Genomic DNA, 9165 nt, shown 5'->3' on the forward strand with positions numbered 1-9165 from the left:
GCTGGCCCTGCTAGGGGCTGAGCACTGTGTGAGGCTTTCTGTTGTTTGTTTTCTCTGCATCCTTTCATCAGAGACTAGAAGTGATGTACGTGGTGTTGCCAGCCCAACTTTGAGCAGGAAGCACAGGGACAAGGAGCCTGGTACTGGAGCAGAGGGTTGCAGCCTGATTCCCAGGGTGATGAGGCTGTTTTAGCCTCTGGCTGGTTGACTGGGCCTCTTTCTCCTCCAGCAGCACTTGCTTTCCCTGGGGAATAGCCCCTGTTTCTAGGATGGTCCTGGAGCTCATCACCCAGCTCCCTTCCTGCCCTCTGCCTTTTGCAGAAAGCTGTTTAATCAAGGGTGTATCAAAATCCATCTGTCTACACTGGTGTCAACAACTTGGCTTCAGGGACATTTTAAATCATTTTCTAACTGCATTCTGTAATGGATTTTGTTGCTGAGAGAATGGAAAGCAGGGCAGCAAAGGTGTTTTAATTACATCTGATTGTGGCATCTCGCAGACTTGCCCTGTCAGTTGTTCTGGCACAGCACCATTCAGAGCCTGCTTTTGCCAGCACAGGCATGTTAGCTGAGGGTGGGGGGATTATTGATCACAGAGAAAACCATTGATACTTAACCACTGACACTATCTTGGAGCTGTGTCTTCTTTTTCTACCTTGCTTTTGGTGGCATCAACTTCTCCCACTTTAGAGGATTCCAGTCACATGTCATTTGGGAGCAGTGAAAACCAGTTACCTGCCCTATTGTTGTGTGGGCACCATATTGGTGTGGAGCAGAACTGCTTTGCTTGCTCTGAAGAGAAGCTGTGCTGCTGCAAGGGAAATGTCCCTCTGAACCCTTTCCCCAGCTCACATCTTGGTTTCACAGCCTGGGTAACATAAAAACAGCTTGCCTTTTTCTGTGTCAAGCAGGGGAAGATTGAAATGCTGTCTCCAGCAAGACTATCTGGGAGAAGGAGGGAATGTGACAGGGAAAGGCTGATGGTCTCACTAGGCTGAAACACCCTTGTCAGACCCCTGGGACTGGATCAGCAGGAGGCAGGGGTGTAGCAGATGCAATAAAGCACATTTTTGGAAGTGCCTGCTCACCACACAAGAGGAACTCCAGCTGGGTATGTGTGGGAATGCCAAGAACTATTGTATCTGTACACATTTAAGGTGTATTTTCACTGACACTCGGGGCTCATGGTCTCTGCAATGCCTGCGTGTTTTCTGGAGCACTCAGCAGGTAGCAGCTCCCAGTGCTCATACTTTGACTTTCCATTTCAAACTGCTTAACAGGCAGGAACTCTTTAAAACTAACCTGAGGCTTGGAGGAATGGGAGTCCGAGGAGGAGGAGGGCAGAGCTGATGTCGTTTCTATACATGACTGCTAATATTGCTTCCATTTTTCCCAAAGCTTTTGGCTCTGATTTAATAGGTAGCTCGATCCTCAATATCCACAATTTTTCAATGTTGGAATGTGTTTGTGTTCCTGACAACACTCATCTGTGTCATTTCCTCCTCTTAACAGTGATAACCTCAGCTGCAGATTAGAAGTGCTTTGTTTGTGATTCTTGGGTGCTCTGCACTTGATGCATCGTCTCCCGACAGATGCAGGGCAAACTCCGCTCCTCTCCTCTGGCCTGGGTTGCAGTGATGGATTAAGTAGGTAAGTAATAGAGTGGTAATGAGATAACCACTGACATCAAGCATTAACGTGGGAATAAATGAGGTTACCAGCCAGAACTAATGGCCTGAACTATCACTGGGTCGTAATTAATGAGTGTGGTGGCTGAGATTTACAAGGATATTTTAGGATGCTCCTTGCATGCAGCTTTGGGTTTTATGGCTTGGTTGGAGAGAAATCGGTTAATGCCAAGAACTTAATGAATGGGCAGAAGCTGTTCTTTGTCAGTTTGAAGTGCTCTTCTTGTGGAAGAGGCCAGAATGGCACATGTGGAGTATCTGCTTTTTCATTACTTCAGGGACTGGAGGAGGGTAGGATGCTGTGGCCTCTTGGTCTCTCAACTTTTCAGTGTAAGGTGTCTTGCAGCTCTTTGTTTCTTCTGTTTTATTAGGACAGAGAAGTAGGGATCCTGGTGGGAGCAGTGCATCTGAAGTGAACCTATGGACAAGTTCACTTGTATGTAGAAGAGATTGCCATTGATGTGGATTCTCCACCCAGGACCTCTGAACTGAGCAATGACAAGCTGCCCTGTTTTGCCCTATGAAGGTGTGGGACTTCTGGTTTCTTCTTCAGCTCTTCTCCTTCTTGCTGCTCTGGCTCTGTCCCCTGTCACTCCCTCCATCACCCTGCTCTGATGTCCATGTGATCCAACTGCCTGCACCTCATGAAGGAGTTTCCTGGAGCAGGAAACAAGGTGTCCATGCCCAGAGGGCTTTGTCTGGAGACCTAGCCCTCCCTGCTCTCGCAGCTTTCTCTGCATGTGACCCTGCTTAATGCTTCTCAGACATGTAAGAAACATTTCAGAGGTGGTTGCTAGGCTGTTGCAGAAAACACAGCAGAGCAGTCAAAATTCTTCATGATAATTGGTGGGAATACTCCAGCCACCTCACTGCTGCCTTCCTCAACTTTCCATGGCAACCCTCCCTCTACAGCAGCCCAGGTGCTTGTGGTTGGATAGAGTAGGAGTTTTTGAGTCCTCTGTCTTCCAAATCACCCCTTGGAGCATGGAGGGAACATCTGTACTTTTAAAGTATGGGCATCATGTGATGCAACAAATAACTTCACTTGTTCTAAACATATTCCTTTTTTATGCTGGCAGAGACAGAAAACTTTGGAAATATGCCTGAATCACATGCTTTGCATTTCTTTGGTGGAAAGAGCTGTTACCTTGTTTTCTAATGGGGAGAGAGGTGCAGAAACATGTGAGTGTTTCTTTTCCTTCCCATGGTCTGAGTCACCACACCCCTCTGTGCTGGAGAGAGGAGTGGGACCACACTCAGCATCTGGTGAACAAAGGGAAGGACAGTCCTTTTCTCTCTGGCAGAGACAGCCTGGATGGAGCTGTGGTGTCTCCTACAGGAGGCCAGGATGGTGGCTGGAAGGAACAGAGATGAGAGAGAGAGAGGTCAGGCATTGCCTCATCCTCATTTCTGCTCCCTGCTGTAAACAAGGGTGTGTGGGACACAAGACAAGACAAACAGGGAAACTGCCTGTTGGGTGATACCCAGCTCTGCCAGCCTGGGCAGAGCTGGGCATTGCAGAGCAGAGGCATCTGCCTGCTCCCCGCTTCTCTGAAACATTCTCCATGCATGTTCTAGTACCATTATCTTTCTCCAGACCTGTTTTACAGGAATTTTTAATAATTCCAGGGGAAAATGAGACTCAGCTGGCTGCTGGCAGACCCAGCCCAAAGCTGCCCAGATTTGGGGAGGTTGCCACTTTGTCTGGAAGCATTGCTTATCCTTGGTGCAGGCTCTGTAGTTCCCTTCCATGTTGAAAAGGAGGAGGAAGAAATTCCCACTTGCTGTACCAGCTCAAGCTAAGACCCAAACTGAACAAAGAATGGGCAGTGTATTCAGGGATATGTAAATCCTCCTCCCCCAGCCTTGGGGAGTTTATTGCCCTCCACAAGTACACAGTGGCTGTCATTCCTCAGCAGCCCAGGCGGGCTGTTAAATGACAAGGGAAAATTACCCAGTCTGTTCTCCAGAAGGCAAGTGAGTAGGAATTTTCCTCCAACAGGTTCAGGACAAAGTTAATGTAGGAAAAGCCATTAAAATTACTGCTGGTAAACAGGGATAAAAACCAGCGGGGTTGTAACAAAATTTTGACCAGATTGGGTTTCCCAGCTGTCATGCTGCACACTGTCTTAATGGAAGGGGGCAGACAGAGGGGGTAAGCTGAGCTCAGAAAAGTCTTGCTGGAGAGGGCTGTAGGGTTGGGGCTGGGGCATCTGGCTCATTTGGCACCAACTTTATGGTCCAGCCCTCTAATCTCCTCAGGCTGGCTGTGTTTTTCTGGGAAGCAGTGATGCTGGTTTTTTCTGATGGTCATTACATGTTTTATACATTCTTCTTATTCATCTGCTGTTCTCCAGAGGCTGCCCTCCCCATTCAAGCCTCACTTTAGGGCTCTGGCAGGTGTTCCCAGTGAGTTGGTTTGGGAGCAGATCTGGGGCTGTTGGGGCAGCAACTTGATCCAAGAAACTTATCCTGAGTTCAGATGAGAAAGGTGTAAAGAGGCATAGCTATGTGATACTGCTCTCTTCTAGGTAAAAAGCTTTTTCCAACCCCACAGCCTGCTAACATGAGCCAGGCAGCTTCCCCAGAACGTCTGGCACTGGATGTTCAGCTGACTTGACACACTTTGGAGTAAGTCAAATCTACTATAACCAATCCAAAATTTCTAGACCCAGAATAGAAATAATGCCCCATATTTTCAGGTGACCACTGATGGTACTGGGGAGAAGGGAGAGGTACAAAAGTAGTCAGTCTTGCAGTGTCTGAGGGAGTTGAATTGTGTTTTTGGAAAAAAAGAAGGCAAGAGTCTGAGCACTGCCACCTTCAGCACAGATGCCGACATCCATAGAAAACTTTCCACTCCACAAGTCAATGAAAACAGCAGCAGAAGTATCTTTAAATTCCTCAAAAAGTATCACATTCCTTGTATGTCTTCCTAAGGAGGCTGTGTTTGCTCAGAGTTCAATGGTTTTGATGGTCCTGTCCTGGATGGTCAGGTTTGGCAGGTTGGGTGGTTTCTGGAATCTCTGTGCAGCAACTCACAGAGCCACGTGAAGCTGCCCAGATAAGGGGCTGTGATGCCTCCAGCCCAGTGCAGGGAACTAGAGCTGGATGTCTGAAATTATCCTCTGTGAAGAGATGGAGGACAGTCTGGACAGGTCACACCTCTTGCTGGAATAGAAAGCAGTGTGGAGAGAGGCCCAACACACAAGGATTCTTTTTGAGCTCTCATCCCTGTGGGAATTCACAGGGCTGCCTCTGTGGGGAGGCAACAGCCCCTTTTCACCAGTCAAGCTGCTGTCAGGTTGGTGTCTCAGAGGTGGAGAGCTTTCTTTTGTTTTTTCTGAGACATCACCAAAGAATCAGAGTGACAGAATTATTTTTGTGGAAGTAACTACGTGAAACATTTTTTTTATTTGGATTATTTGAAAACTAAAACTGCTCATGGGTTTTAAAATTCATGTCCCCTCCAGGTTGCCTTACTTTGTTTTGTTTCTTATTCCCTCTCCCTTATTCCTCAGAGGGAACCATCCAAACCTACACAGTATGTTATTTCATGCAATCGTTTTGCAGTCGAACCTAGGCTGGAAATGCTTCTGGTGATTCATTTGTCTGAGAAATTTAAAAAGGCTTGGATGGAACAGAAACCAGGCTGGTTCAGGGAGAGTTTTCTTGTGTGTGAAGACCCATTTTAGCGGGGGAGTTCTTTTTTATTGGAAAAAGAAGTTTTCATAGGGTTTGTTTGGGAGACTTGGGCTCCAGCCATTCTTCTGTTGCAGATTTTTGCATGGTACAAAGATCTGGAGCCTGACTATCCCAGTTCCTGCTTCCCACGTCTGCTGCATTGCAGAGTTCCGTGATTCCAGTGCCTTCAGCCTTTTGTTCTTTAGGGTCACTGCTTCTGCAGGGTGGGATGGATGTGATGCCATTTTTGCTTTGAGTATCCTTTGTCTCACAGCTCTTTCCCAAACACAAGTATTATATGTGTCTTGAGGGCAGCAGGGATCTCCTGCTATCACATGGTGAGGGGCTCAGGCCCATCGTTAGGGTCTGCTCAAGCTCTTCCTCACCAAGAACCTCTTTCTGAAGTTTCCCAGCATTCAGAGAGGTTCAGAGCCAGGCACCAGGAAGGCAGATTTATGGCTGGTAACCACCACAAGTCCCCTGCAGAATAACTTTTTGGCCTTCAGTTTTCCCATCTCTAAGCCAAGCATTTTTAAATGATGTGCTCTTTGAGACATGGCTTTCAGACAACGGGGACATGTGGAAAATTCCCAGGTAGTGGCTGAAATCAGGTGAGCAGATATATCACATCCTGGTTTTTGGGGACTGTTCTTATCATCTCCATGGGATATCCCAGAGTTAACTTGATTGGAGGCAAGGATTACCATGGGAACAAGACTGGGTGGAGAGGCTTGGACACTGGGGAGGCTTTGCAGGGGTCAGGAGTGGTGGCAAGTGCCAGTCTGTCTGTAAATAGAGCAAGAAGTGGGCTGGACAGAGGAAACCACCACTCCTTTAATGACTGCTGTGAGAGCTTCCACGAGCTGCCTGGTGCTGGCCAGATCCATGGTGTGACTGCTCATCTCCAGTCCCTGCCTTCTCTGTGCCCCACATGCTGCTTTCCCTATAAATAGTCCGGTGGGAGGCAGAACACGGAGCCACCACAGATGGCCCCCAGTTACACGTGCAGTCGTGTGTGAGATCCCAGATAGGAGCTGTCAATACCTTGCCTGGAGCCATCCATGAAACCTCATTAAAAATGGTGTCCTCTTCCTTAACCCCCATCATCCCCTCGCTTCTCACTCCGGCTCGCCTGCATTCAGGCACCCTTATTAAACATGCACTTCTAAGCAAGGAGCGCTGACTTTCCCTTAATTGAGGCATAATAATTAGAGCATTAACACATTAGGAGGGTGAGACAGCATGTTTAGCTTTTGTGATTAATTATCTGAGGATTGTAATAAGTTGTTAAGACATTAATTACTCTGGCATGTTTATTGCTCTTTATTGCAGAACAGACACTTGGTAGCAGCGAGTGCTGGTTCATCTGGAAATAGAGTGAGAAGTGGTCTGAAGGGAGGAGACCACCTACTCATCCACAAAACAGCGAGCTGCTGCTGGTGGCAGCAAGGTGGGGACATCCCCCTGGGTGTGCCTTGGTGACAAAATAGGTTTATTTCTCTCAGATGGATATAGAAATAGTACCTGAGTTCCTTATGACAATCCAGGACCCAAAAAGTCCTTTCTGATCTTTTTATCTGGATTTTTCTCCTCTTTCAGATGAAGTGTTTCCTTCCTGATGCTTTGAGCTCCCCCTGATTTGGATCATTGTGTTACCACATTTGATTAGCATGGCTCAGTCTCTGTCTGGATCTTACAAGGAAGCTTGTCTGTATTAAAAACAGGCTGAAGTTTGGAGCATCAGCAGAGGCCAAGGAATGAGCCAGGACTCCACTGGCCTCCCTCACCCTGCCATTGGATGAGTTTTCCTTTGGAGTTTGGGGAAGTAGGTTAGGGGAGGGGTTGGAGAGGTTTGGACTGCTGTAGCCTCCTCTTTGTACAGCAAGCTCCTCTGTGTCCTCTAGACAGCTCCATGTGGGTCGGTCAGGCTGGGACTGATGGCAGAATTCAGGTCTGGAGGATGAGTGGTTCTTGTGTGTTCCTGAAATTCTGAGAAAGAGAAAAGGAAGTGTCATAAAAAAGACGTGTCATCCAATCAGCAGGATGACAGGGTGGGCTTGTTCCCAGTCTTCTGCTCTTCCCTTGAAATGCTCCTGCTGATGGACCCTCCCTTCCCAACCTCTCCTTGCAGCAATCTGGCTGGGAGGAACTGGGGGGAGAGGATGGCACCCCAACAACAGTCACAGATAAAGAAGTTTGGGAATATTATGAAAAGCAAGAGAATGGGGAAGCCAACATAGGAGCAGTGTGTTGATATCAGTTTCCTTTGGGACCCCTGGAACCCAATGTTTCCTGTCTTTAGGCTGTTCTGTGTGCTCATGTTATTGCAACATGTGCCTGTGTCTGATGCATGCAGGGGGCAGGAAGGGGGGATCTTCTCTTGCCTCTTTTTAGAGTTAAAACACAAGAAGATCCTGACAAGTCGTTGTCCTTCCAGGACTCACCCAGTGGTCACTTTCCCTGTGGCTCCCACCAGCTCATGCCAGTGTCACTGTCACTCAGTTGTGTGAATGGCTGTGGAGGAAAATTCCCTTCCCTGTGTACAATCTGGGATCTGTCCTGTGTCAGCTGAACGTGATTTGCTGCCTTCAGCCCCTCAGAGCCTGGTCTGCCTCTCGCTAGCTCAGCCTGGGATTGGCATTCACTGTCAGGAACCTGCTGTCTGCATTCAGAGCGTGGGACGAGTCAGCCTGGCCTTCCCCGCTCTGCGCCTGGGGACAAGGCAGGTCATGACTTATGCATTTTATCATTACAAAGAGAATTTCCTCTAGATGTGTGCAATAAGACAGTGGTGCTGACCTGTGATCCTGGCACTGAGCAGCGTTAATGACTCCCCTTTGCAGGTAATAAGCAGCAAATGTACATATTTTGGGGAGATCTGAATATTTTTTTCTCTTTTTAAGATTGCTGTCTTCATAGGCCAGACTTAATTAACAGACCTCATTATTTCCTGAAATGTAACTTGACTTCTATTGAATGAGAATTGTTCAGTGGATGGGAAGCAGCAGAGCAGTGCTGCAATATTCATATTGTTTTAATTGCAACATTAACATTTCATGCCGCTCCTGGCACACTTTCAGGTGCAGCCCTTTAGCTCGATGCAACACTGTGAAAGGTTGGATAAGAGCAATTAGGATAGAGTGGCTGGATTTCTGGATTTTCTTTTTTTTTCCCCTTCTATTTTAATGAACATAAGCTTGGATTCAGTCCCCATCCCCCCTTTTGTTGGTCAGAACGGGAAGTCACCACCCCTGGAGTGTAAATCCCTTTTTTTTTTTTTGAGTAAAGGATGTGCTGTAGCACATGTTTAAATTGTCCTTAGCCCCACAGGTACAAGTGATACATGATTCACCAGGCTGAAGGCACCTCCTGGGACTTGACCTTTACTAGGTGAATCAGAGAAGTCCCAAATTGTGTCTGGCCAGCTGGGATAGTGTCACAAATGAGCTGGAGGGGAAAAAAAGGTTGTTTCTCACTTCTCAGTTTCTGCCAGGGCTCTGGAATGCCTGAGGCTGGAAACCACACTCCAAACAGATAACAACTGGGTTATCAGTGCAGATCCTAAATGAACACAGGGATCACCCTGCTCTATCCCCAAACTGCACACAGGGTTTGGGTTTCTGACAGAGGGGTCAGAGAGAGCTGAAATGCTGGGCTCAGCCTTAGCAAGGTTGTGTCCAACTGGCTGATGTGACAATGTTAATTGACTCTGAGGGAAAACCAGGCAGGTGTTGTATCCTTTTCAGAAAGAAGAAGGGTTTCTGAGGCTCACTCTTTCCTCCTGGGGGAAGAA

At 47.5% G+C, this 9165-nt stretch overlaps 1 long non-coding RNA gene across 1 annotated transcript in view; it reads left to right on the top strand.

Moving 5' to 3' along the window:
- Positions 1-918: 918 nt before the first annotated feature.
- LOC107208332 overlaps positions 919-9165 on the top strand; it is a 19321-nt gene continuing 11074 nt past the window's right edge. The window contains exons 1-3 of the long non-coding RNA XR_004498493.1: positions 919-1111; positions 1513-1650; positions 2060-2456. This is a non-coding gene — a long non-coding RNA (uncharacterized LOC107208332). The remainder of the gene's footprint in view (positions 1112-1512; positions 1651-2059; positions 2457-9165) is intronic.

This window comes from Parus major, chromosome 8 (genome assembly GCF_001522545.3).
Source record: "Parus major isolate Abel chromosome 8, Parus_major1.1, whole genome shotgun sequence".
Lineage (NCBI taxonomy): Eukaryota > Metazoa > Chordata > Aves > Passeriformes > Paridae > Parus > Parus major.